Source organism: Etheostoma spectabile, chromosome 12 (genome assembly GCF_008692095.1).
Source record: "Etheostoma spectabile isolate EspeVRDwgs_2016 chromosome 12, UIUC_Espe_1.0, whole genome shotgun sequence".
Classification (NCBI taxonomy): Eukaryota; Metazoa; Chordata; class Actinopteri; order Perciformes; family Percidae; genus Etheostoma; species Etheostoma spectabile.
The window spans coordinates 21,758,028-21,784,516 of NC_045744.1; the positions used below are offsets into that span (position 1 = coordinate 21,758,028).

Below are 26,489 nucleotides of genomic sequence, written 5' to 3' on the forward strand. Positions count from 1 at the left end.
CCTAACAAACTGCATCATTTAAGTGGTAATATCTATATGATTTTTTGAGAGAAATCAGAAGTAAAGATGGATCAGTCAGTCACATTCTCCCCAGAGCCAACAAAGTGTGTTTAATAAAGAGTTCAGCTGAAAGCAAGTGGAGCTGTCCATGGTGCTGAACGCCTCAATCCAATTACCTCTCTCTCTCTCTCTCTCTCTCTCTCTCTCTCTCTCTCTCTCTCTCTCTCTCTCTCTCCTCTCGCTCATCCCCTTATTCTCTCTTCCTCAGGGACGATCCGATAGCTCTTCGGGCCAGCCGGCTCACACTTGTCCCTCTTTCTCTCTGTAGCCGCTGTGTGTGTCCTCATGGCGCTCGGCTCCGCAGACGCATCGTTTCCCGGGACACTTTCCCTCTTGTGCTAATAGATTTGCGCCATAATGTGGATCTGCGGCGGTCTGGGTGCTCTCGGGAGGCTTCGTGAATCAGCGGCCGGAGGGCAGACGAAGCAGCTGGGATAACTAACTGTGTGCTATGGTGGGACCTCCTGGAAGAGTTCGGCTTTCCACTAATGTCGGCAGCAGTTTGCACAGAGGTGGGCTACACATGGAGACTTTTTGACTTTACAGACCCTTCATATGTATGTATAACACATGTATTTTAATAACAGCGGCAGGTTGATTGACAAATGTGATAGAAGACCTAGTCGTCCTTTGTGTTGGTCCAGATCTACTTTCTATCCACTTTCTCGCTACCTTGTACTTTTTAAACTTAATGTGGGCCCAGGTGCATAATCACAGGTAAAGCCTGTCTCCTTAATCCCTTGACAACCAATTGGACACTCACACTATTGACTCTTATTCTGTGTTGTATGTAAAGGATTTAACTTGGCTCTGCATTTTGTCTGGTTTGATGAAGAAGAAATGAGTCGGATACTAAAAAAAAAAAACAGTCAGCTATGTCATCTAATTAGTCATGTAATTAAGTGAAGCCTGGTTTAATAAACCCAAGATATGAACTGTAATCAGTCGTTAATCTTAATGTCGATGTCACAGAAAGGAATCCTCGTGTATTTCGGAGGGGAAGGACTAAATAAGACAGATTTTTAGTGAAGTAGCAGCTTGGTTGTGACGTAGCGGCGTGTCCTTATGAGTGTCCCAGGAGAACACAGCCGGGCTATAATTAACTAAGGCAGAGTTGAGCCTGGGGAGACGAAGCCTAATGCCACCACTGGGATTTGTGGAACTCCATTACACAATCAGATAAAGATCCCGCAGTCAGAGGACTTCTAATGGCAACTTAAGCCTTTATAGTTAAACCGGGGAAAGGCTTCCAGGTAAAAACAAATATTTAAAAAATCCAGTTTAGATTTCCTTCCTTCTCTCAGACTGGATTCCAATTGGTATTCATTGCATAAGAAAACATTTGAACAGGTTTTCAAACATATACCGTTTCATTATTCGGTGATTTAGAGCATTCTTTTTAATTAAAAAATGCCAATGTTTTCTAAATGTTGATGAGTCTCCGGGGTTTGACAGGGCTACCAGATACCACAGTGCATCTCCAATATTTTCCATTTACTCACATTTGTCATTTTTAATTGGTGTTATGTGTCTGCAACTCACTGAACCAAATATATACTGTATATATGATTTTAAGATCTCAAACTGTATGTCGTGTTCCAGCCAACTAGCCTACAATTCAGATGAAACGTTTGACATATTTATTGCAGACAGACATCTGAATAATCACTACAAATGAAATGAATACAATAAAATGGCATCCATAATCCTTATATCTGCAGCAAGTCCTCTCTCCGATCATGCAGGCTGTGAACTCATGACACGGAGCGTGGTATTTTAGAGTAGATAAGTGGATTGGATCTGTCCGGTGCCACCCACACCCTCGTGCTCTGCCCCTGTATCTAGTCGACATGGACAGATTAACCTGCAAGGGTTAGCTGCTAGCCTCTATTGACCTTCTCTTCGTCTCTCTCTTTCTCTCACTCTCTCTCTCTTTTTCTCTCTCTCTCTCTCTCTCAACATTTTTCTACTGTAGTAGCAGAGTAGTGACTGACATGATCAGGGCCTTGAGGTGGGCCCTTCAGCATTATCTGATTTTGACCCCCCATCCTGTTGAGCAGAGCAGGGGTCTTCAATGTTTTCCAGGCCCAGGACCCCTAACCTGAAAGAGAGACGATCAGGGACCCCCCCACTACACACAGTGTACATACAGTAACGTGTATGGTGCCCTAAAGCCTATAAACACACCTTCTCATGGTTGCCCTACAATACTAAGCTATTTCAATTAAAAATTATTTACATATTCATATATCATCATGTGGATCATCATAATCTTACCTGTATCTGTGGATAGCTTCCATAGGGTCTCCCTTACCTACAGGCCAGCAAACCTATCATCAATGTTGTTGTTGTTGTTTTTTACAAATAGGCCGATTTAGCTTAGCTAATAATAGGTTAGATTCATGTTAATATACATTTTTAGACATTTTTTATTTTTTGGGGAAAACATAACAACAAATATATTTTGACTCTAAGGACCCCCTAGGGGTCGCGGACCCCCTGTTGAAGACCTCTGCTGTAGAGGTTTAAAATTCAAGTTTAAGACCCTTTTTGTGCATATATAGGCCATGTTCCTAATATAGGAAATATTTACCAGCCCATTGCATTGGATAGAGAGGCTGGATGCTGATTGTAGGTTTTGATGGCAAGACCTCCAGCTTCTCATGTCCAATTGTCCAATTGAGCGAGACATGCAACCACAGATTTAGTTTTTTTGGAAGAAAAATGATGTTGCTTTGGGGCCCCTTAGCAAGCTAAACAAGCCATGGGACTTACTGGGACTGTATAACTCGGTGTCTTTAACCCTCGTGTTGTCTTCCATCATTCCACCATGCACCTGTTGTCTGCCCGGGTCAAATATCACCCGGTCTGGTTTGCCTGTTTATAAAGCACAAAGTATACATCATCAGCCACTTCTGTGAAACACCTTCTTAGACAACTTCATTCCAATTATTCTGACTATTTTTACATTTTCTTTTAGAAATTATGATTAATAATCCTATATACCTATTGTTTAGTTAAAAAAGCAGAAGTTATGACCTATTTTTGACTAGTAACATCAGAGGAACGTGCAGTATGTTGATGGATTTTCACAGGCTGGTATTCAGTATATCAATTTGGTCAGAATACTGTTTTGAAATCATATCAATTGTTTTAATGTCAGCACATAATCCCACCTGCTGTCTTCCTGGGTCAAAATGTAACTGTTTTTATTTGCCTGTTTAGAAAGGACGAAGTATAAATTGTCACCAAATTCTGTGTAACACCTTCTTAGACAACTTATTACAACTAGTTTTACACATTTTTTGGAATTCTTTTTTGATAAATCTGATTTACATGACCTAATTGCTGAGTAAAATGAGCAGAGATTATGAATTATTTTCTCTATAGTTAAGACAGGAAGAAGGTAGATGGATGATCACAGGCTGGTACATGTCAGCGCTTTGTCAGGATAATGTTTTGAAACCATCTGTCATTTCTATATTGATAGTTGCGCATCTTGTGGTCAGTGAAGAGGCTCCAGAGGCCGTTTAGGAGAATTTTATAAAACAGTTTACACTACTCTGTTCGACTTGTTAACGCATGATGTCTTGTTTTCCAGCCATGGATGTAACGAGGAGTTCAGTGGTCCGAACCCACCCAGGTGAGCTCGGTGGAGCACCATCATCATCTCATTGAGCAAAACAAGCTCCAGACACTCTCCCACACACACAAGCACACACACACACACAACACACACACACACACACTGGCCACGAAAACCTGAGGTAACCCACTCCCACAGTAAGACAGCAGCACACGCAGAGCAAACATGACAGAAAGAGGGGTCTTCAGCACACCCAAAGTCAACAACCCGCGATCTGCCGCAGGGCCCGCGCTCGCAGGGCCTGTGCTCCCCCCTGAGCCCATCGACATCATCCGCATTAAGGCCCGCTCCCGGCGAGTCAGGCTCAATGTCGGAGGTCTCACACATGAAGTCCTGTGGAGAACATTGGACAGGCTGCCCAGAACCCGTCTGGGGCGGCTAAGAGACTGCAACACCCACGAGTCGCTGCTGGAGATCTGCGACGACTACACCCTAAATGAGAACGAGTACTTCTTCGACCGGCACCCGGTGGCCTTCTCCTCCATCCTCAACTTCTACAGAACGGGGAAGCTGCACATGATGGAGGAGATGTGCGCCCTGTCCTTCGGCCAGGAGCTGGACTACTGGGGGATCGACGAGATCTACTTGGAGTCGTGCTGCCAGGCGCGGTACCACCAGAAGAAGGAGCAGATGAACGAGGAGCTGCGGAGGGAGGCGGATACACTGAGGGAGAACGAGGGGGAGGAGGAGGAACACGGCTGCTGTCCCGACAAGAGACAGAAGCTCTGGGATCTGCTGGAGAAACCCAGCTCATCTGTGGCTGCAAAGGTAACAACAGCTGCACACACACCTTTTTTTTTCCAGTGGAATTATATTGCTAGGCAACAGCCCGGCAAATTGTTTACCTACTCAGATTTGAAACTTACTCATGCTCGTAAAGGGAAATTACACTCTAAAATAGAGTCTGGTGCTATGATCCTTTGGGAAAAAATAATAAAACGCCCCCGGATCCACACTAGAATGATTTTCTGCTCCATAGTACGCTCACTGTTACCTGACATGGATTGTTACACTGAACCATCTGAGAATCCATCATTGAAAACTATTTGGAAAAGGGCGGGCACTTTCAAAAAAAATAACTGGCAGACACTGGCAGACTGACAAATTTGAGGTACTCGTACTTTTCTTTACATGCCACTTTTTACTTGTACTCCGCTACATTTCAGAGAGAAATGTTGTACTTTTTACTCCATAACATTAATCTGATGGCTTTAGTCACTAGTTCCTTTACAGATTAAGATGTTTGCACACAAAACTACATGTAGCTACGGCTACAAGCCCAGCTGGAATGATTAGCTGATTAAACACAGGACTATTTGGATTGTTTCCAGTTTTTAAATGGGAGGATTTTTCTTTAAGTACAGCACTAGAGCATTCCCAGAAGTGGAACGTTGTGGATATACAGTTAGTCATAGTCGTATTCAGCTTATGAAACAAGTTGTAAAATGCCGTCTGTGTTTCTGGACGGGCTTTGTCAAGACTGAGAAACTTAACCCTGATGATGTCATCAGGGTTATCTGACCTTGGAGCTGTGGAGTTCATGTGAAAGACGTGGGCATTTTAGCAGTTAGAGAGGGTCTGATGAGAAGATACTTTTGAGTTGCATTATTGATGATACACATATTGATGCCTTTGAAGCTTGATCCATAATGTCAGGATATCTCTGCCTCTGCTGCACAGGTTTTTAACCCTTCTTGCTTAAATCATTTCTTTCCATTAGTTTGATCGTAGAACGGAGACACAGAAACTGGACTGACATAGAACAAAAGCGAGACTCCTTAACTCGACTCGAGCCAACAACTATGAAATAACTGTTATACGGAGCTGTCAGTCCCTTTACTTTATTGAAGTGCTGGAGTACCCGGTTAAAGAGCCTGACATAACTGAGCTTATAGAAACAATATTTAGGTATGTTCACTTGTAAAGGTGGATTTCAGAAGTTGTCACAAACACAGGATTTGTATGATCCGAGTATTCTATTCTGTCATCTACACGGTTCTCTTCAATGAATCAGCTGTGAGGGCAGGAAACTGGCACCAAATTGTCAAAGTAAGCTTTAGTAGCATGCATTTGGTCCTGCTGTGATGCTTAGCATTGTAACTTACGAAGTGACTCCTGTCCCTGTCTGGCTTCAGCAGAGCTGCACTGCTGTTCCGAGATGTTCGTTCCTTGCATAATGTTGCATGCATGATATGAATATTTTGATGTCAACCAATAAGTTGTTCCAGGGGTGATTCTAGGATCAGACCTTTAGGGGCCCTATTGACACGGTGCAGTGTTACAGTGCTCCAGTGTTAACCCTCCCCCGCTCAGTAATCAGCACTAATTTCATTAGCCGATAATCTCTGAGCTAAACACTTAAAACAATGTATAAGTCAGAGTGATAACGACCAATTTGACACCATGTTCTGACATTCAGCGATAATTTGAGTGGTTTACGTTTCATTTTGGGTTCTAATCTCTGCCATGAAATTACCGTTCTCACCTTCACCCTCTTCTCTGGGGACTACCAACGTTAAACATCATAACCGTTTCCTACTCTCCCTCTGGCAGATTAAAGATCAGCCAAAGGTGGAAGTCTGGCGCAACCTCCTCTGATTGGCCAACATCACGTTTCCGTTGACCGTTTCCTTGACGGGGTTACAGTTGCCTAGCATCGGAGACAGACGCACAGGATTTTAAACCTGTTTCAAGCCCTTTGAACCTGTAATTGTTTGTCTTTCGTCACTAACAGACAAGTTCACAACCTCTCACTTGAGGCACCAAAATTGATTTAAAAAGTTTTTTATTGTTATAATTTTTATGGGGGCTGAGACTAAATGTAACCCCCCTAAAAAGGGTCTAAAATTGCCCATGAGTTGTTCAAATATTGGGTAAAAATGATTTGGGGCAGATTTTGTCTGGGCCATTTATAATTTTGACAGTGAAGGAAAGTAACTGTAACATAACTATAACAACACCAGCAATAATATTGCTCAACAGTGTAATTCGGAAGTTAAAATCCCATTGATTTTCTCTAAAAGGATTTAGATCATCAGCCATAATGTCTAAACTATCCGAGGTAGGCGGACCACGAGCTCCGTGGTTGTGGAAGAAAAAGTTTCGCCTGAAGAAGCTAGAAGTCTGTATGAAATCAAGCTTGTTTTAAGAAAAAACGTATCCGTTAACTTATCCAAAACATCCATGATATTATAGTAAAAAAATACAGTACCCACAATCCTAAGTGAAACAGCAACGCCTCGGATTGATCCAACTCGCTGTTGCCATAGAAACATTTACCATACCGCAAACGGCTAGAAAGAGCTTCTCCATTGAAGTCTATGATAGTTTCTGTACATGGTCTTGTACCTTCACCTCTTTGTCATTTTCAAAACTTTTTTTTGTGCTGAATCAAATGTTGTATGCTCACTAATCGTCTTGTAGCTGGTTGGCTTCGTTCCAGACTTAAAACTCTTTATTAAAGCAGTTTTAAAAACGTCAATGAAACAATTGAATGGGAGAAAAAACATTCTGGAAACAGAGCCGTTAAAAAAGTTGGGCGGTCACTGTTGAGCTCTATAAACATAGACATATAATGTCTATGTTTTTTATGTTGTTTATGTTTTGTCATATGTCTATGTCTATAAGGGCCCCTTACAACTGGGACTTAACTAATTGGATGTCAAAGTTCCTATACAACACACACTCAATTATTTCACACCACTAAAACAGGATTGTGTGTGTTTTTATGTGTCGATGCCACAATGTAAAACTCGGAGGTAGTTCTCAATCATTCCTGGACACGAGTCGGAGACGCCCCGTGAACTCTGTTGAACCGTTTCCTCCTGCTCCGAGCGGCCTGTCTCGATGATTAGCAGCCTCATGCCGATCCACGTAGCTGCATCAGAGGCCATTAGGGAGCTATCAAGACCATAATCCCTCTTCACCTGCAAAGAACAGAGACACTGAGGAGGACGGGGGAGGATGGATTACTGGACTGTTGCGTATTCTCCTGCGTTCTGGCTTGTTAGCACTGTAGAGGACTGTCCTATGGTCCTCGCTAGTGTGTGTGTGTGTGTGTGGGTGGGGGGGGGGGGGGGGGGGGGTGTTGATGTTTGAGGGATCAATTCACCCAGATTGCAAAAGACCAAACGAAACATAACATACTTTTCACGTTTCCTCTAGCAATATGTATCAATGCAGATGGTTTGGGGTTTTATTTGTCCAGGGTGTGACATATCCGTCTCTAAGGATACAGCCTGCAACCTAATACACTGGAGATAACTGGATTCACTAGATTTCAGGGTGGTTGGGATGCAGGGGATATGCCCCCCCACCCCCCCAAAAAAAGAGGAAAATATTCAGAATAGGTAGATATGTCCGCCTAAAAATATATGAAAGACAACCCACTCCCCAAAAAGAGGCAAAATAACTGTTCAGGGGGCTGGGAACATGTTCGGAAAACAAGAACTGTGTCTTCCTTGTGCTACTTTGAGTGACTAAAGAACACAACAGGAGTGTGAAAAAGCTTGTGATTACATGTCTTTTATGTACCGTAAACGTGGCCGGTTCGGCTTTAACAAGGTCTCGTTCTCTAGATCCACATGATGTTTTGAATATGCTGGAAGTTTTGAACAAGAGAAGGAGAATAATAATAAATTAAGACATTTGCACCATAAATTGTTGCATACAAATTTACCTGAATGCAGTAAATGATGCTGAAACTGTTGTTACACCAGAAGCAATGTCCTTGTTAAACTGCCTAATTTAAATGGAGTCTGGTGGATTTGGTGATAGGGATTTTGGGGATGTTCCCTGTTTAAAAAAAAAAAAAGAAATTTACTCTTTAAACAAAAAGGATGACTTCTGTAGGGATCCTTTCCATAATGATGCCAGACATTAGATGTTACTCAGAATAATAATCTGAGTCTGTCAGTGGCAAAACGTTAGTTAAAGGTGTACAATTATCCAATAACGTTACTTTGCAGTTTGTTTCATCTAAATAGCTTGAAAAACACAGAATAAAACCTTTAACCATCTGTCGCCACTCATGTATAACTATCTTTCTCGGCTGTCAGGACTAGCCTTGCCTTCATCAAGGAGTAGTAGTACGAGAAAGTCTGACGGATCAATAGCAATCTGTTGCACAGTTGATCTCTCTGAATCTGATCTTTATTGCACCACAACTTATTCATAAAGAATAGTTTGATGGAAGGGGAAAAGATTGAGTTTGGAAATGCAGTCGATGACACAATAAATTGCACTGTTCCCACTCAGCTTTAAATGAGATATTTGTATATATATGTGTGTGTGTGTGTTGTGTGTGTGTGCGTGCGTGCGTGTGTGTGTGCGTTTGTGCATGTCAAGGCAAAAAAAACAAATTTCCTTTCCAGGATTACTGCAACATTTCTTTAGTTTCATTTCCATTTTTTGGGGACAGATTAAAGTATTCCGGATGTCATGACGGAGTTCACATGGTTCAATATTTTTTTTTGCATCTGATGAAAAAAAAGACATTGATGATGTTTTCTGTATAAATAGGAAGCCTGTGGATTTCCAGGGAGATCAGCTTTATGTGTTTGTGTACTGCAAGCTGCATAGTGTCTGTCAAATGATTGCTCCCTCTAAGATTTGTGCAGTAGTACACACTGCAAGCTTAAAACAAACATTTGTTCACCACAGTAAGCTTACTGTGCTAGTTTAATTGTCTGCAGCAGAGCAGACAGACAGACAGGCAGCAGACAGACAGCGCCTTAAAACACTATTCAAGCAGCATTTGTCAGAATTAGGCCATAACTAATTTCTCATTATAATTTAAAAACACTACTGATGGTCAATCTGTATTACTGGAGGGAACGTATTAACTGCCACTGTGTTGGAATACATTGGACCTTTTTCCAGTTCGTGAGTCAACAAAATAAAGAGAAAAGAGGAGAGGAGTGCCATATGAGCTTTAATGGCTGATTCAACACAAGTATACAAAACATGGAAGTTTGAAATCTCTATCATACATACGAGATATTATATCTTTGGGGCTACATTTGAATAATTTCAGTCCGAAAGAAGGAGTCGAGCATTAGTTCTAGTTCCATCCATGAGGCTGAAATATTGCACATTAGGAAGAGGCTGCCTACAAATTGATTTTATTGTAGTCTCGCGTTGCCAGACCTTCCTCCACAGCACAGCATAGGAGGGTCTGGCTAGTCCACACAGCATTCTGGGTAGGGAGAAAAACATGCTCTGGTTTAATGGTATTTCTTTGAACCAATCACAATCATCTTGAGTGGTGCTACGGGCCGGACTCAATGGCGGTGTCTCTGCAAAATAGCCTCTGGAAGGAACTTGTTTTGGTGGAACGTTTTAGTCGTGCAACAGAAAACTCAGATTGGACAGATAGTCTAGCTAGCTGTCTGGATTTACCCTGCAGAGATCTGAGGACCAGGTAACCATAGTCCTCATAAATCTACCAGAGGTTAGAACATCAACACAAAGAAAGCGGAAGGGGACGGACATCCGGACGAAAAATTACAGGCGTTTGGTGGAATTCCTGACAGCACCTAAACAGTCCTGGAAATGAAATGCAGCCGATATCAATTCAATTCAATTCAATTCAATTCAATTCAATTCAATTTTATTTATAGTATCAATTCATAACAAGAGTTATCTCGAGACACTATACAGATAGAGTAGGTCTAGACCACACTCCAGAATTTACAAGGACCCAACAGTTCTAGTAGTTTCCTCCAGAGCAAGCAACAGTGCGACAGTGGCGAGGAAAAAACTTCCTTTAGGCAGAAACCTCGGTCAGACCCAGGCTCTTGGTAGGCGGTGTCTGACGGGCCGGTTGGGGTTAGAATGAAGAGTGGCAGTAACAAAAATAGAAAAAATAGTAGTTTGGAGCAGTTCTTTGTAGTAGTTCATGGCATAGCAGGGCACTGTGCTGCATTACAAGGCGTAGCAGGACGTAGCTGGGCACCTCAGAGTGTAGCAGATGAACATGGCATTGCAGAACGTGTAGCGGGACCATGGCGACAGCTTCTATATCAACTACTTTTATTGTAAAAGTGTTGTGAAGTTTGCCATTTGTTTTTTTTAAATTGATTTCCATTTCATTTTGTGCAGAATTTCAGTAAAGTTAATAGCAGTGAATGGAGAGGAAGTGAGTGGCCTTTTTTTCCTGCACTGAACCATGAATCATAGAAAACCATACTAGGATTATATATATATATATATATATATACAGTATATATAAATATATTTATGTATGCACACGCAGTCTTACACGATAAGAGTTTACAGATAGTTCATCACTCTATAAATACAACACACTGGCCATGTGAGCTCCATGTGACGATGATGGAACCGTGGTGTCAGCAGGAGGGAAGCTGCTTAGGCCGCTGTGCTCTGACACCGGCCGTGTGTCACTCTGGAGCAGCAGGGATGATGCTCAGCTCTCGGCCAATAGGAATCCCCCTTCCTGGTGACATGTACAGCTTAGTGCTACTGCTGATTAGAACAAAAGCATTACCTGGACATTTGGAAAACATGGTTCAGCAGTTGTTCTGGTGCAAACACACTCTTTCCTTTGGTCTCACACACATACAGCAGTTCAGAGTCCAGATGGACAAATATCCATGATAGTTTTGAGTTTTATTGGATAACATGAGTATTACATGCTCCAATAATAAAGATTAGTTTCATACACTTACATAATCTGTGTAATCTTCTTATTTTTGGCTCAGAATGCATTTTTTTTTACATGTTCTCTTTGCATCTTTTGAAGCGAGTCACACAACACACACACACACACACACACACACACACACACACACACACACACACACACACACACACACACACACACACACCACACACACTAAAACAGGATTGTTTAATTTTGATTGAAAGTCGGTCAAATGTATTTTAGTGCTTTTGGCTAGACATGTTGGTAATTTCAATTGGTCAAAGCAATAATATAGACTTTAACAAGTTAGAACATGTATATGTTCTATTATCATCCACAAACTTTGTCCTAATATTCAGATTTTGAATATCAGCAAACTTTTGTCTTGTCTTATGTTGTATCTTGTTATGTATAGTGAATGAGTTTGGATGGAACCAACAGTGAGTTATGACAGCGTGTCTGTACCATGGTCACCTGTTCATGGACACACACCACACCCACACCCACACCCACACCCACACCCACACACACACACACACACACACACACACACACACAGTATGACTTAGGAGTATGGCTTAATCTCCTTTGGAGCTTTTACCAGGACTGCTGTTGCTGTAAATAGACTAACTGTTGGCAGGTTGGATAGTCTGTCCTGTCCACTGTCTGACCTGCAGAAGGGTGGAAGGAGAAAGGGTGTGTGTGTGTGGGGGGGGGGGGGGGGGGCAATTACAGTGCGAACACAGTCCAATAAGATTTTCATCTAATGACAGTGTTGCTTGACTCAAAAAAGGTCCAAACTGTGCACAGTCTCACGGTGATCAGCTTTGCAATTAAACCCTTTTTTTTTTTTAAATAAGATTAAAATTGTGGAGTTTCCAGACACAAAAAGTTTAGGTTAAGAAATGATGTGCAACTCATGTAGAATTTCCCATCTGATAAAACAAGGCAACCCTAAAATAATTAAAATAATTATGTCTGTTCTCCACGTGGGCTAAACCTGACACCCTCTACTTATTAATATTGTTTACAGATGAATTTAGAATAACAATCAGGTTGCCAAATAGGTATGAGATATACAGTTTATTGGATCAGTTTGGTATATTTAAATGAACCACTTCATTAGTAAAGAGGAAATTATCATTTTAGAGTTGTGTAAAAATCTCAACGTAAACCAGCCTGTTGCTGAGCAGAGTAGTTTTGGCGCTGTGGCAGACGGCTGCCTCTCCAGTAGCTAGTTGTTATAATTTTTATTGGTATTTTGTTGATTTTGTTGTCTTTATACTGTCTTTTTATCTATTTTTTATTTCTTTGTTCTTGCTAAAAACTGCTGCTGGAACTTTCAATTTCCTGCGGGAGTCATCCCAAAGGATCAATAAAGAGAAGTCTAAGTCTAAGTCTAAGTCTAAGATTCTGATGAATGATGTAAATGGCTATAATCATAGTTCTTTATATGTTGCATTTAATGTCTATGTCCATCAACAAAAAAGAAGGTTCAACCATAAATAATATCATTCAAGGGCTTTAAAATTTGGAAAACACTGGTTGTTTTTTCCCCATTTTCTTACATTTCATTGACCAAAAAAACAAATTCATCGATACATGAATCAATGATGAGAATAATCGTCAATTGCATCCCTAAAGTAATCATAAAATAATAGCGTGCCACTGTGTGAACATTGTTTCTATTGATTGTTACTGTTACTGAGATCTGGGAACAGAGTGACCACTGAACACAGTTTTATGACAGAGGGCATTGGTTGGTCAGCAGTCAGACTGGGGACCAGCTAAACAATATTCATCTCAACCACTTACTCTATGTGTATGTTTAAATGAACGGGAATGTTAGATTTATTACTGAGACTTACTGTCAAAAGAAACCTACATCCTACTTTAGCTTTATGCAATTATTTGGTGCTAGTATGTTTGTATGCACATCTGGGTGATTACCGGTGTGTTTGCCTATATTTCCATCTGCACATGAGCAGTTTATGTAATATGGTTAATTTGGGGGAATGGCGTGACTTTTGCCTCAGTAAACTCTGACGATGTTGCGATTTGCTGCAAATCTGGCATCAGATTAGGTAAAACCAAACAGATTTTTCACGTTACTTTTAGGATTGTAGTTTTGAACATTTGGATGTTGGCCTATGTTCCTGTTGTACACTTGTTTAGTTTCCCTCCTGTATAGCACCGGGAATCCGTTGTCCCATTGTCCTCCACATGCAAGGACCGATCCGCGACAGAAAAATGACACGTAATGTGAAGGCAAGTTACCCGACATGGACGCACGCCAGCCACCAGAGTATAAGCAGTGCTTCATATTCATGTCAAGTTTATTTCTATAGCACATTTCATCTGACAGACGAAAATTCAACGTGCTTCAAAATAAAAGCAAGCAAGAAGAAAAAGGCACAACTCATGCTGATAAAAACAAAATTAAATAGTATTACAGTAAAAGTAGAATACGATAAGTACATAATATCATTATTATTAAAAAAGGAATAATAAAGATTAAAAAAATACTCCTTCTAAGATAAAGTACATGTACTACTTTACCTAACTACGCACTTTAAACTATGGAGTGACGATACTGGTTTTTCAAGGCCGATACCAATCTGATTATTAGTAGTTAATGAAAGTGATAATCGATATTTTGAAGCGATGTGCATTTATAGTGAAAATAAAACTCTTTTAAGTCATATTTAAGATGTTGGAATGTTACAAACTCCAACACAAAACTTTGTGTAAATGCTTTAAGATATTATTTCACAAATTAGAAACTTTCTAGATAACAGCCAGTAACAGGGAGTCAGATAGTGTTGAGGGCGGGACATTGAGTCAGACTCAGTGGACAGTGAAACCAAAGAAAAGGGACAGACAGAGCTGTAGCAGAGCCGAAGTAGCACACTTCTTTTATGAATTGAAACTTAAAACTTATATGAACTTTATCGGTTATCCGTCGAATAAAACGCTGATACTGATCATCTACAAAATCCCCCAAAAAACGGCTCAATAATCGCCCAAGGCCGATAATAGGTCTATCCCTATTTTCAACCTAATTTAACTAATAGCTTGGGGAGGAAAAAAAAGGATTTTTTTAAAGTGTGCTTTTGGAAGAAGATACTGTTGGAGCAGAACTTAGTTCCTGTGGTAGATAATTCCAGAGAGTAGCACTAAATTACTAAGCTGATTAAGAATTGATTTCTTGGTATAGTGAGAAGACATTAACTTGATGATCTGAGGGATCTGACACGTGTGTATTACACAGAGCATGTCAGCAACGCAGGGAGCAGCTAAGCCCTTCATAGTTGCATTGGCATGGAGCTTTTTCTTTGTTGATTTACTAAATAGCAATCATTGAAACACTTGCAACTTTTCAAAATTGAAACACAAACTTCAGGACACGTGAAAGTGAGCCATTGGTGGTGTGTGTACAGGGTCTGCATCAGCATTATGTATGGAGCATCTTTTCCCAGACGGCAGTAAGGAGCCACTCAGATGTCTTCAGTGCTTTCAGAGTGTAGCAGAATGATGTTTATACACTAATGTACTATAGCTTTCCAATATTGAATGCTTCTATTCAAACGAGAAGGATGTCTCACTCCAGCAGGAGAGAGGGTGATCCAAAGTGGTTTGCTGTTTGCTGTAAATCTTTTGTTGGTAAATGTCTCCATGTCAGGCTGTCAGTGGGAAGGAGCGTACCACAGCTACCACGCTGCCACGCTGTCTTTTCTTTTTTCACTACTTTATTTGTCTTCAGTTTAGGAGCGACATCGGTGATATTTCCTGCAGCTGACTAAATGTTAACATCTACCGCATGGCTGTGCAGAAGCATTATGGTGGATTACAAGAATGAGTTTGTTTTTTTAAATTTTTTAATCAGAGGAGAGTTCTTACACATGCAGCTACCTACACACGTTCATTCTAATTTCTATCTTTTGTCAGTTAGCCTCGCCTCACATGACGTGGAGTTCGGAGGTTTAATTCTGCAGTGGAACAGAATCCCATCAGAAGAGATCCCTCTCTGCCCTGTGCATAAACACAAGTAATCAGAGATGTGGACATGAGACTTGGACTTGGACTTGAGTTGACTTGAGTCACCGTTTTGACGGCTTAAAAAAAAAACAATGACTTGAGACTCAAGTTGGACTTTTTAGTCAATGACTCGAGACTTGACTCTACGCATGATGACTCGCTGACTTGCGTTTTTTCATAAGTTTGAATGTTAGCTGTTAAATATTCAATAATATCACTTAATGTTGTGACGTTTCTGTCTAAATATCAAGCATGCTATGCAGCTGTAGCAGCGCAAACTGTGAATCACAATTGGACTCAAAAGCTCACGTCATACAAACCAGCCGATCATTTTATTAGTTGGGCTACCTTGTCTTTATATAGACCACATACTACAGGTAAGAGTGCTTTATCTATGGTTAAAAAAAAAAGTGACTTGATTTGGGACTTGACTTGGCTTAACCTAGCACTCGCCTTGACTTGACATAACCTGTGTGTTGACTTGACCCCAAAAGAACAACTTGACAGTTGCTTGAGAGATGGACGAAATGACTTGAGACTTACTTGGGACTTGAGCAAAAATGACTTGGTCACACACTGCAAGTAATGCAGCACTACTAAACATAAAACCATCTCCATCTTTATCTGCTTATCCGGGGACCTCGTTCTTTCGGTCATGACGCAGCCTTCATGACCCTAGGGTAGAAAAATTGAACTTTACATTAAGCCGGTTTGCCTTCTGGTTGCGGTAAAGTAAATGCAATACTGCCCCCGCTTCTCTGATTCCCCTGCCAATCTCTCGCTCCATTGTCCCCTCACTCGCAAACAAGACCCCAAGGTACTTGAACTCCTTCACTTGTAAGAACTCATTCCCTACCCGCAATAGGCACTCCATTGGTTTCCTGCTGAGAACCATGGCCATAAAGCTCAAACTCTGAAAACACATCTCTTAAATTGTAAATGTGGTTTCCTGCAGATGAGGAGGAGGTCACTGATTCAGCCATGTATCACAGCTAACCGGTGTGTGCAGGGGCAAGAGGTTTGATCTGATGTGCCTCAGTGAGTGTGCACTTGTTCCAACATTACATTGTGTGACATAAGGTCACTAGATGTGTAATTTAGGCTTAGACTTAGGCTGAGGGTCCTGTCAGAGCTGCGGCCAAGTATCTGACTCTAATGAGCATCTGATGGAGGTTCTGCTTAAATTAAACCAATCTAACAATGACCACAATTAACAGTCTCTGCTTATTTCGCACATCTTTTGGCCAGCATCCATCCCCTCCACCTGTAGCAGATTTACCCCATACAGCTCATATCCTTTTCTGTTTTTATTCTGTTAACCTCTCCTGATTTGGAGCTTGTCTTAGTTGCATCGTATCGCCTTCATCAGAGGATGGACTTACTCAATATGGAACAAACTCCATCCGCTGATGAAGGCCAAGCGATGCGCTTAAAGCTCCACAAAAACTACGTAAGTGGAGCTTGTGATAACCACCTTTTGATAAACCATCTTGTTGCGTGTGTCTCTTCTCAGTTCCACCAGGATCATTTGAAGGTTTGTTATTGCAGTGTAAAGTTACTTCTGAATTCATAGCTGCTTTAAGAAAAGATTCTATCTAATTTACAAACTTTTCTGGTGCTGTATAGCGATAAATTGCTGCAATGTTTCAAAGATTCAATCCCCCAACAAAGGGCATTGTTTAAAAACCATAGTGATCAATATATTAAATAACTGGTTCAACTAAAACCTTCAGATGTGTCCACATGTAACAGCGGCTCTGAATTGTATTTTGTTTTTTGCAGAAAAGGGCGACGAGTAGTAATATTTGCAGTCATCATAATGATTTGATCATTTTAGTCGATATACTAAGAGAAATTGCTTTAAAAAAAGTGTGAAACCTTATTTTAATTTGCATTTTTTTCTTTTATAGACTTACTTTTATGACATAATCAACATTTTTAGCGGTGCTCCTTTGAGCATGGGGCAAAATATGAAAATTGAACTTGGAAATCTTATAAATTATGGGGGGTTTGGAGATTGTCTTTGATGCTGTGTGCAAGCATTGTGTGTATATTTCTTTTTGAAATATTTGCTCTGTGGAATATTTGTTATTTTACAAAGATCACCAAAAAATGGTCTCTACAAAGCAACAAAGACTCATCAAATTACCTTCATCTAGCGGATCCACAGCAGAGCAGCTTCCATTGTGCTCCAGTGTAGGTGGGCAGTGATCACCCTGCCTAGATGGCTAATAACATAGCATGTCTGGGTAATTTCAGCCCAGAGCTTCACATCGACCAGCCACACGCTTCTCTTCGGGGTAATTACTATAATCGTGACTCTTCCGTGTCTCTGTCTCTATCTGAGACTGAATACCATTCAGATCCTAATGATACACTGAGTTTGTCATGTAAACTACTGACTCAGGTCCCCAAATGTTGCATGTGGTCTCCATTTCTCTCCGTAGCAATAAAACCAAAATCAAAAGCACTGAGGACAGTTTGAGTCGGAGGGAATATAACGAGAGTAGCTCCTGGTTTTGCCACCTTCGGCTCAAATTTTCCAAATTTAGTTTTGTATGCTCACCCTTATCAACAAATGTATATAAGAATTAATGAAAACATTCTAGGAGAGGAGAGAAAAGATACACCAAATGCCACATACAATATAATACATATTAAATGACGTTAACTGTTCACACAACACAGTAACGTGACCTGTTTAAATTAGCTGGATACATGGTTAAACCTCATCAGCTCTTTGCCAATGTATCTCTGTGTGTACTTCGTCCATACCAAACCCCACCAATCAATCCCAAAACGTCCCAGTAAGTAAACTACCTAAACGTATTCTTTGTAAATTTTTACAATCATTCCCCGAAAGAACCAAGCAGGCCTGCCTTGTTGCACGATCCAAATGTTTTTTCAATCCTTGCCATAGCTAGCTCAAAGTTTGTTCCATAGAGAAGGGACTTTCAGAACCCAGAAACCTGTGCCTCCAACATCTGCTGCTTCCAGTGAGCAGAACACGAGTCTTGATTGATGCTATCGGGCGTTAAAAAAGTCTGTGTGTATTATTAACATTGCATTGAATTGAACTATAAACAATCTGCTCCCAATGTTAATCATAGTGCAGCACATCATAAATTAGTCAATATGAGCACAACCTCAGTGTAACAATGGATGAAAACAATATGACTGTTGAGAGCAGCAGCTTAGATGACCTGGGTGGCAGAAACAGCAGCTGTCCAACGGATCCATGTCCCTGTTGTTCCAGAAATACCTCCGCATATCGATCAGGGCGCAAGGTTTCTCTGCCCAGGCACTCACTTCATCCATTCTTTCATTTTATCTTGTGTTTTTTTCCCCTGTCCATTTCTCTAATTTCCTACTTCGCCCTGTTCACGTTGACCCTGGCTGGGACATCATCCCCACCCCCACGCTTTATTGATTCATAGCAGTCTGTTGTCCAGAGGTAGATACTCTATGTCTACAACTTTGCGGTTGATATTTATGGTGTCCCCAACGGATGAATTGTAATTTTTTGTTGAGCCCCTGACCGATCTGATAACATCTACTGAGCACAGTCATGCTCCCAAGACAATGAACCTTTTCTATTTTAACACACCATGACGTTGGCTGTGGGATGATGTATTGATAGTAAGACACAATCATTCAATTCAATTGTAATTATAGGGTCAGCTGTATCTCAGCACACTTTATAGATAGAGTAGGTCTAGACCACGCTCTATAATTTACAGACAAGAGCATTTTGGTGGATTGGGGTGGGGTGGCGTGGGGCGAGAGAAAGAAAGAAAGAGAGAGAGAGAAAGAGAGAGAAGGAGAGAGAGAGACTATATATAAATAACAATTATAGCAATGGGCCATTATGGGAAGTTATGAACATGTACTGTACATGGATAATGAGCCAAAGATAGAGATACTGTGTAGAGACTGTGTATAAGATCCCATGCACAATATATATATTATTCTATTATATATATATATATATATATATATATATATATATATATGTGTGTTGCTGAAGGTCCAAATGGGTTGGGTGAGTGCACGTTTATGCTTTTAGATGTATACAGATAAATTACACACTACACCACCCAGTGTGACATCAAAGACATCCAGTGCGTCAAACAATATAGGCGAAACTAAATAATTAAGTCTTATGGTATTATGCTGTCTTCTAAAATTGTGAAGAGTTAATAATTAGCCCACTTTATTTCTCATAAGAAACCTCTTTTTCTTTAGGGGCAGAAAAAAGTTAGGATTCATCTTGTGGGGACTGTAAATATATAATGCACATTTTACGTGGGCAGTCATTCATTGGACCTGTCAAGAATCAACGTTTAGGGGGGAAAGGTCACCAAAGTGATTAAGGAGCCCACAGTAGATTTTGATCATAATCCTAGAAAAGAGTGAGACAAAGGCACAGAGCAGCATTACCATTGACCTTCAACCAAACGTTTATCCCCATTAGACAAACTGTTTCGCTAGGACTAAATGTGTTTCAGCTGAGTCCAGTTCATTTAACTCAAATTGTTACTGAGCAGCCGAATCTTAAATGTGGAGCCTCCATTAATTCTTCCTCCACTGCACAGCTCCTAAAGCAGCTTGTGTGTTCCTGGTACTGCTTTAAATCTGCCCTGGGTGCCAAGGTCACAGCATTTGGCAGCCATTAAGCCATTAAGACGCTGCAGGGTGGACACACACTGTGTTACACCGGCCCCTTTACTTTCCTTTGTCCTGTCTCTCTGCGACTTTCTGTCTGTCTTCTCTCGCTTGTTTTTTTCCTCTCTCCCTGTTTCTCTGTTCGCCTCTTCTTGCTTGCGTTGCAGTGTTGTCTAAGAAGTGTTTGTCAGAAACCAAGTCCCGTGGTCTGAATGAGGATTATGGAGCAGCAGAAACACTGTACACTGTGTACTGCTGTAATGCGCTGTGTCCTTTGACATGTCTCTGATAGGCCAGAAGGTCCTTCATCCGGAAACAGCCGAGACAATCTTTCCATCACGTGATTTCACAGGAACTCTCGATTGCGTCTTAGGGACAGTTGTCATAGCAGAATGGAAAGAAAGTGCAGATATAAAGATTAGTAAAAGTTCTCCCTTTCTTACCTGATCATTAGGTTTATCTGCACATCAGTCACACACTGTTTTAACTGTCACTGCTCAATCCATCCCAGCAGCACCTGAACAAATACCTTAACTTTGAATATGATACAAGGACAGATGAGTAACCAAAAGCAACAATATGCAGTGCATTTCTTAAAATGATTGGATTTTGGGTAGATAAATGGATAATCTAGAGACATAATATAACTATCTTTTATATTTTAAATGTTTCACTTAGTAATGCTTATTTATTGATCATAATTACACACTGAGAAAGTCTTCCATTATAGTCAAAACTTCATACACTTGATGGTTGCATAATATGTAATCAAATGTTATTATAAACCAAATCTAACCTGTTTGGTTGATAGTGGTGATATCATATTATTTCATTTTTTTCATATTGTTATTATTTCACAGTTGGGGCTGTATCAAATACACATATTATTATATTATCTCCAAACATGTCATCTTGTCAAGAAAAAAGGCCTTTTTTAAGACTGACACTCATTATATTGCCTGTTTCCACATAGTTCAGGCTCCATTTGTAATCACTCAATGTGACATTTTGCTAAAATCATGGAGTGTATGTTTGAATTTCCTGATAAAATCCCTCTCAGTTGTAATCAACTCACTAGCTTTACATAATGACGTGCCATCTCCATTAATGCATCAGCACACAGTGAGCACAAGCTACCACTGTCTCTTTTTATAACAGCATCTCTCACTGCCTCCTGGCCGTCATTACCACTTTGTTTTGACATTTTCTTTTATTTCTGACCTTTTTGTTTCATTTCATTTTTATATAAAGCTTTTCTTAGGGGTTTTTAACTATTGATTGACTCTTCCGGTAGGGGGTGGAAAGAGTGAGTAAACACTTCTAACCTCTCTCTATCCTTTCTATAGATAGCAACAAAATCCTATTATAATTATCCTGAAATGTCCTCGCAAGAGCTGCAGAGAGAGGACTCAGATCGCACATGCTTCGGATACCGCACTTGGCTAGGACATGCAGGTTTTTTTTAGGGAGTGTTGCTGAATCCCCTTAGTCAATTTTCTATTTGAGCCGTCCTGTGAGAACTACGACTTCTGTGGCGTTATGTGAGCCAGGAGCTCATAAATCACCTGTGAAATTGAATATTTAGGGGCAAAAACCTATAACTCACTCTGTCTACATTTTACTCAGCAATTTGTAAAATATTCATGCTTGAATGTCTGCTGGTCCTGCAGGTGACCAATTCTTTCCAGTGCATTGTGGGAAGAGACTGACTAATCAGAGACTCACAAGAGACAGAATTAAATAAAAAACTGATGCAACAGAGGCTAAAAGACCATATTTTCAATCAAATCCCAAAACTGCTGGTTCGGTGTTTCATACATCCTGGTTCCCATCTTGCTTCCTTTCTTCCTTTGTCTTTGTAACGGACTCGATGTCATTGTAAAGGATGGCGACCCCTCAATGGTTTCTCGAGTATAAATAAAAGGTTGAATGAATGAATAATGCAACTTGATCTATCATTAGACCCTTCCTGCCTGGTAAATGCCTATTTTTCAGACTTGGCAAAGCTCCTCTCGAGGAACAGAAAACATATTGTATCCTTACCTTATCTTGCTCTTAGAAGTAAAACGTAGGGGTCTTGGAGTTAGAACTGACACAGCCCTTATTTTTTAGAAGTTTGTCCTAGATCGGCCAATTAAGAGCTCTGCGGTTTGCAGCCCATGTGCTATTCATTAGATTCCATTTTTGTCATATTTTTCTATTATGCAATCAGAGGTCACGAGCAGAAGACGGTTAGGGGTGACTGTCACTATACATAATATGGTGCAGCGTTCATTTACTTCCATTTATTAGTTAATTGAGGTGATCAATGTGATATGAAAGCAGCCATGAAAATTGAGGTTGGCCGGTATTCCTCAGTGAAAACGTAGCCTATGTTGCAGTGAATCGGCCCCTGCACTCCTCCATTAGTATCATTGAGACTGACAGGGGCACTGAGTTCAGTAAGCTCTGCATGCAGTTACTGATACACACTAACAAAACCAAATTACATTTACCTGTAATAAAAACTAGGCTGAAACGTTTTCTTTTTCAAATTATTATCAACAAACTTTGTCACAAAAACCCTCGTAAAAGCTTACATTTGGTTTTAGAGAAACTTAGTCTAAAAGACTTTTCGGTTCACCTGATTATGAAGCTCACCCTGTAGACCAGAGGCACATCCTTGGCAAATTTTATGGAAATTCACTGATTGTGCTACTAGGTGTCACACAAATCAACCACTGGTTGAGGGCCTGTAGTTATGCAAAGCAGGTTTGAGTTAAATGCTAATGTCAGGAGCTAACATGCTGCCCATAATTAACATGCTGATGACTAGGCAGATAACTACAAGACATGTGCACCTGGCATATTAGCATGCTAATAGTTGCTAATTTGCACTGTGCACAGAAGCTGATGAGAATATTAGTTTAGGAGTTTTTTTGCTCATCAAGTATAAGCACTAGATGAAGACTTCTGGGAAACCAACGTCCTTTCATTTCATCCTCCAGGGAACTGGAGCGTGTGACTCAAAATTGTGTAGCAACCGATTCAATTGTGCTGACATTTTTCTTTGAACCAAGTGATGAAAATTCAGTGGATTCCCAAAGTCAAAAGTAGGTATCTTCTAGGGAACCTGACAAACAATGCAACAGTTGTGGAGACATTACAATCCAAACCAAACTGAAGTCCATAATTATTGAACTATCTTTTTGCATAGCACAGGCCGACTGGCACGTTGGAACTGACCAAGGATCACAAGCTCTGCATCTTTTTATGTGTCTAAGTACAGATTAGAGACATGTATGAAACTAAAAATATGCTTAGCTAATGCAGTAACCCACAATCTTGTTTTTGTCTTGCAGTTTCTGGCTATGATCTCCATCCTATTCATCATCATTTCCACCATCTCGTTGTCCCTAAACACCCTGCCGGAGCTCCAGGTGGTAGATGAATTTGGCCAGTTCAATGATAACCCCAACCTGGCCCATGTGGAAGCTGTTTGCATTGCCTGGTTCACCATGGAGTATGTGCTGCGCCTGCTCTCAGCGCCCAACAAATGGGATTTCATCAAAGCACCACTGAACATTATTGATTTGCTGGCTATTCTGCCTTACTTTGTGACCCTCTGCCTAACTGAGTCTAACAAGAGTGTTCTGCAGTTCCAGAACGTGCGCCGTGTGGTCCAGATCTTCCGAATTATGAGGATCCTCAGGATCCTGAAGCTAGCCAGGCACTCAACAGGACTCCAGTCATTGGGCTTCACTTTGCGAAGGAGCTATAATGAGTTAGGTCTACTGATCCTCTTTTTAGCTATGGGCATTATGATCTTTCTAGCTTGGTGTTTTTCGCTGAGAAGGACGAGGACGCCACCAAATTCACCAGTATCCCTGCGTCCTTCTGGTGGGCTACCATTACTATGACCACTGTTGGTTATGGAGATATCTACCCACAAACCCTGCTGGGAAAGATTGTAGGAGGGCTCTGCTGCATAGCAGGTGTGTTGGTCATTGCTCTTCCCATCCCAATCATTGTCAACAACTTCTCTGAGTTCTACCGAGAGCAGAAAAGGCAAGAGAAGGCCATCAAGAGGAGGGAAGCTCTTGAGAGAGCAAAACGGAGTGGAAGCATTATTTCTATTAACCTAAAGGATGCTTTTGCACGCAATATGGAACTTACAGATGTGTTGGTGGATAAAAAGGAGGACAGTAAGTGTCCTATGGACAATCGCCCATCCCCTAGCCGCTGGAGCTACCACAATAACTACACCAATGCAGAGGTGGGTAGCCCAGGCAAGTCCCATTACAGGGAAGTGGCTCAACAGGGGTCCCCTGAACGAGTCAAGACTTCATCTGATAAAACTTCCCCTCAAAGCCTAAGCGCAAAGCGACTGGAAGACGCTTACAATATGACTGCAACCATCCAGGAACAGCAGGAGAACATTACAGAGGAGCAGATGGAGATGAAAACGTTGTCTTCAACTCAAGCCCGACAAACTTCGTCTGAAGCAAACATTTCCAGGAAATTCTCTAATGTGGCTGAGGATTTTTCAGTGGAAAGAGGAGAAAGAAGCTCTCTGCTCCCAAGTGCTCAAATGAGTCAAGCTGGAACTAGAAACCAGCGCATCCCCCCTCCCTTGGATCTAAGTCAGATCAGCACCATGGAAGTGAGCAAGGGCCCTGACAGCATCCAGCCAATGGCCATCATTAAGGAGGGTTTGTATGAGTTTGTGTCCAGCCCCAAAGCATGTGGGACTAGAGATGTGGGTTTGGTGCCACAGAGCAAGGAAAGTGTTGGGGTGACTTATGACAGCAACTGCAGTTCCTTACAAGATTATAGCAGCCCTATAAAGCCAAGAGCCCACAAGGTTGACTTCATTGGATCCAAAGATGACGTGCTAATGGTGGTGATGACACCTGTAGCTAAACAAGCCTCTCCTGGCTCAGCCAAGCTTGCTCAACTGCTTTCCGACGACATAGTTTCCAGGTTCTCCCCGTCTTCTTGCTCCCTAACCCAGGAAGCTAAGTCTCCGCCGGCGATCGTGCATTCTCCGTGTCTGGCCCAGCAATCTGTCAGTCCAAGCAACCCCCATGGTGGAGGTGAGGGCTCAGCAGCCAGGAGATTAGAAGGTGAAGGACAGCTCAGAAGCTTAAGCCACCAGGGGACGAATCACATGGAAAGGTCTGCTGTCAGCTCAGGCAACAATACTAGCCCACTGTCCAAAGCCAGCCCCCTCAACTGCACCCAGGAGTTGGCATTTATGGAAGGAGGGGAAGAAGGAGAAGGAAGAGAGGGAGCAGAACAGAGTGGGGAGAAACGAGAAAATCACATTGTTCTAGACAGAAGCTCGACACCACCCTGTGAAACGAGCATGTGAGCCCAAAAAGTAGAGAACAGTTCTCAAACAGGGACACCAAATGGATGGGTTGAGTCAAAGGTGAATGGGATGGATGACAGCAACTACCCGGAATAAACCAGAACAACTAGGACCTGGTGTGGGCTCTGCACCTGTTGACAAAGACAATGCAGAAACACACCAAAGTGGTAACAAAACTATCAGTTGTTGTAGTTTTTCTGGAGCGACTTGTCAAATCCCACTAGACTTTTGGATTCTCATTCTCATCTGAAACAGACACATCTGCAGTGTTCTCACATGGCTTTATTACATCGAGGGAAGTCAGAAGCACATGCACACACACGTCTGGATACTATCTGAAAGACACTGTCTCACACCAGTGTTATTGACTATTACTTGTAGACCAGACTGGTATGTTGCAGAGCGAAACAGTGACCACTGATAAATCTTTAGGGCTCAGATGTGAGCATAAACAAAGCCTTGTGTGAGTGAGTATATTTACGACTGAGAAAGAGAGAGGAGAGAGAGAGAGAGAGAGAAGAAGAGAGAGTGAGAGAGATAGAGTTTAATTTACAGTCTCTTATTGCTTGCTATTTAGGCCTATTTCTTATGAGGGACTAATAACACCAGTAAAAGACAGAAAATGGAATGAAGTAATACTTTTTACAATTGTCTAAGCAAATTGTATCTCTTACAAGACTTGAGTCTTTCTTCTGTACCATGGGTCTTGTTTACTCATCATTTTCTCAGTCTAGGTATTTCGTTATTGTAATTGTACCCAGATCAAACAAAAGCACATGACACTCTTAGGACTTGTGTCACTTCGTTGGACATGAATAGCGTCTGCTGTATCCTAACACTTGTGTGTCTCAGTTTCTGTTTTATTGTTTGTTTCTAATTTGTGTCTCTCCTTTTCTATAACACCTGAAACAGGGTCTTAAAGGTGAAAAGGGAATAGAATAGGGATGCAAAGTCTATTGTATTTATAGAACACTGTTTGCACACACTTCTAGAATAAAAAAAACGTCTGAAAAATAAATAAGTACAGAATGGAAATCGCTTAAGAAACAGCACTATTTACTCTA

The 26,489-nt window shown here is 41.1% G+C and overlaps 1 pseudogene; it reads left to right on the forward strand.

Annotated features, from left to right (window-relative positions):
• Positions 1 to 242: 242 nt before the first annotated feature.
• LOC116699631 (potassium voltage-gated channel subfamily B member 2-like) lies at positions 243 to 25,828 on the forward strand (annotated as a pseudogene).
• Positions 25,829 to 26,489: the final 661 nt, after the last annotated feature.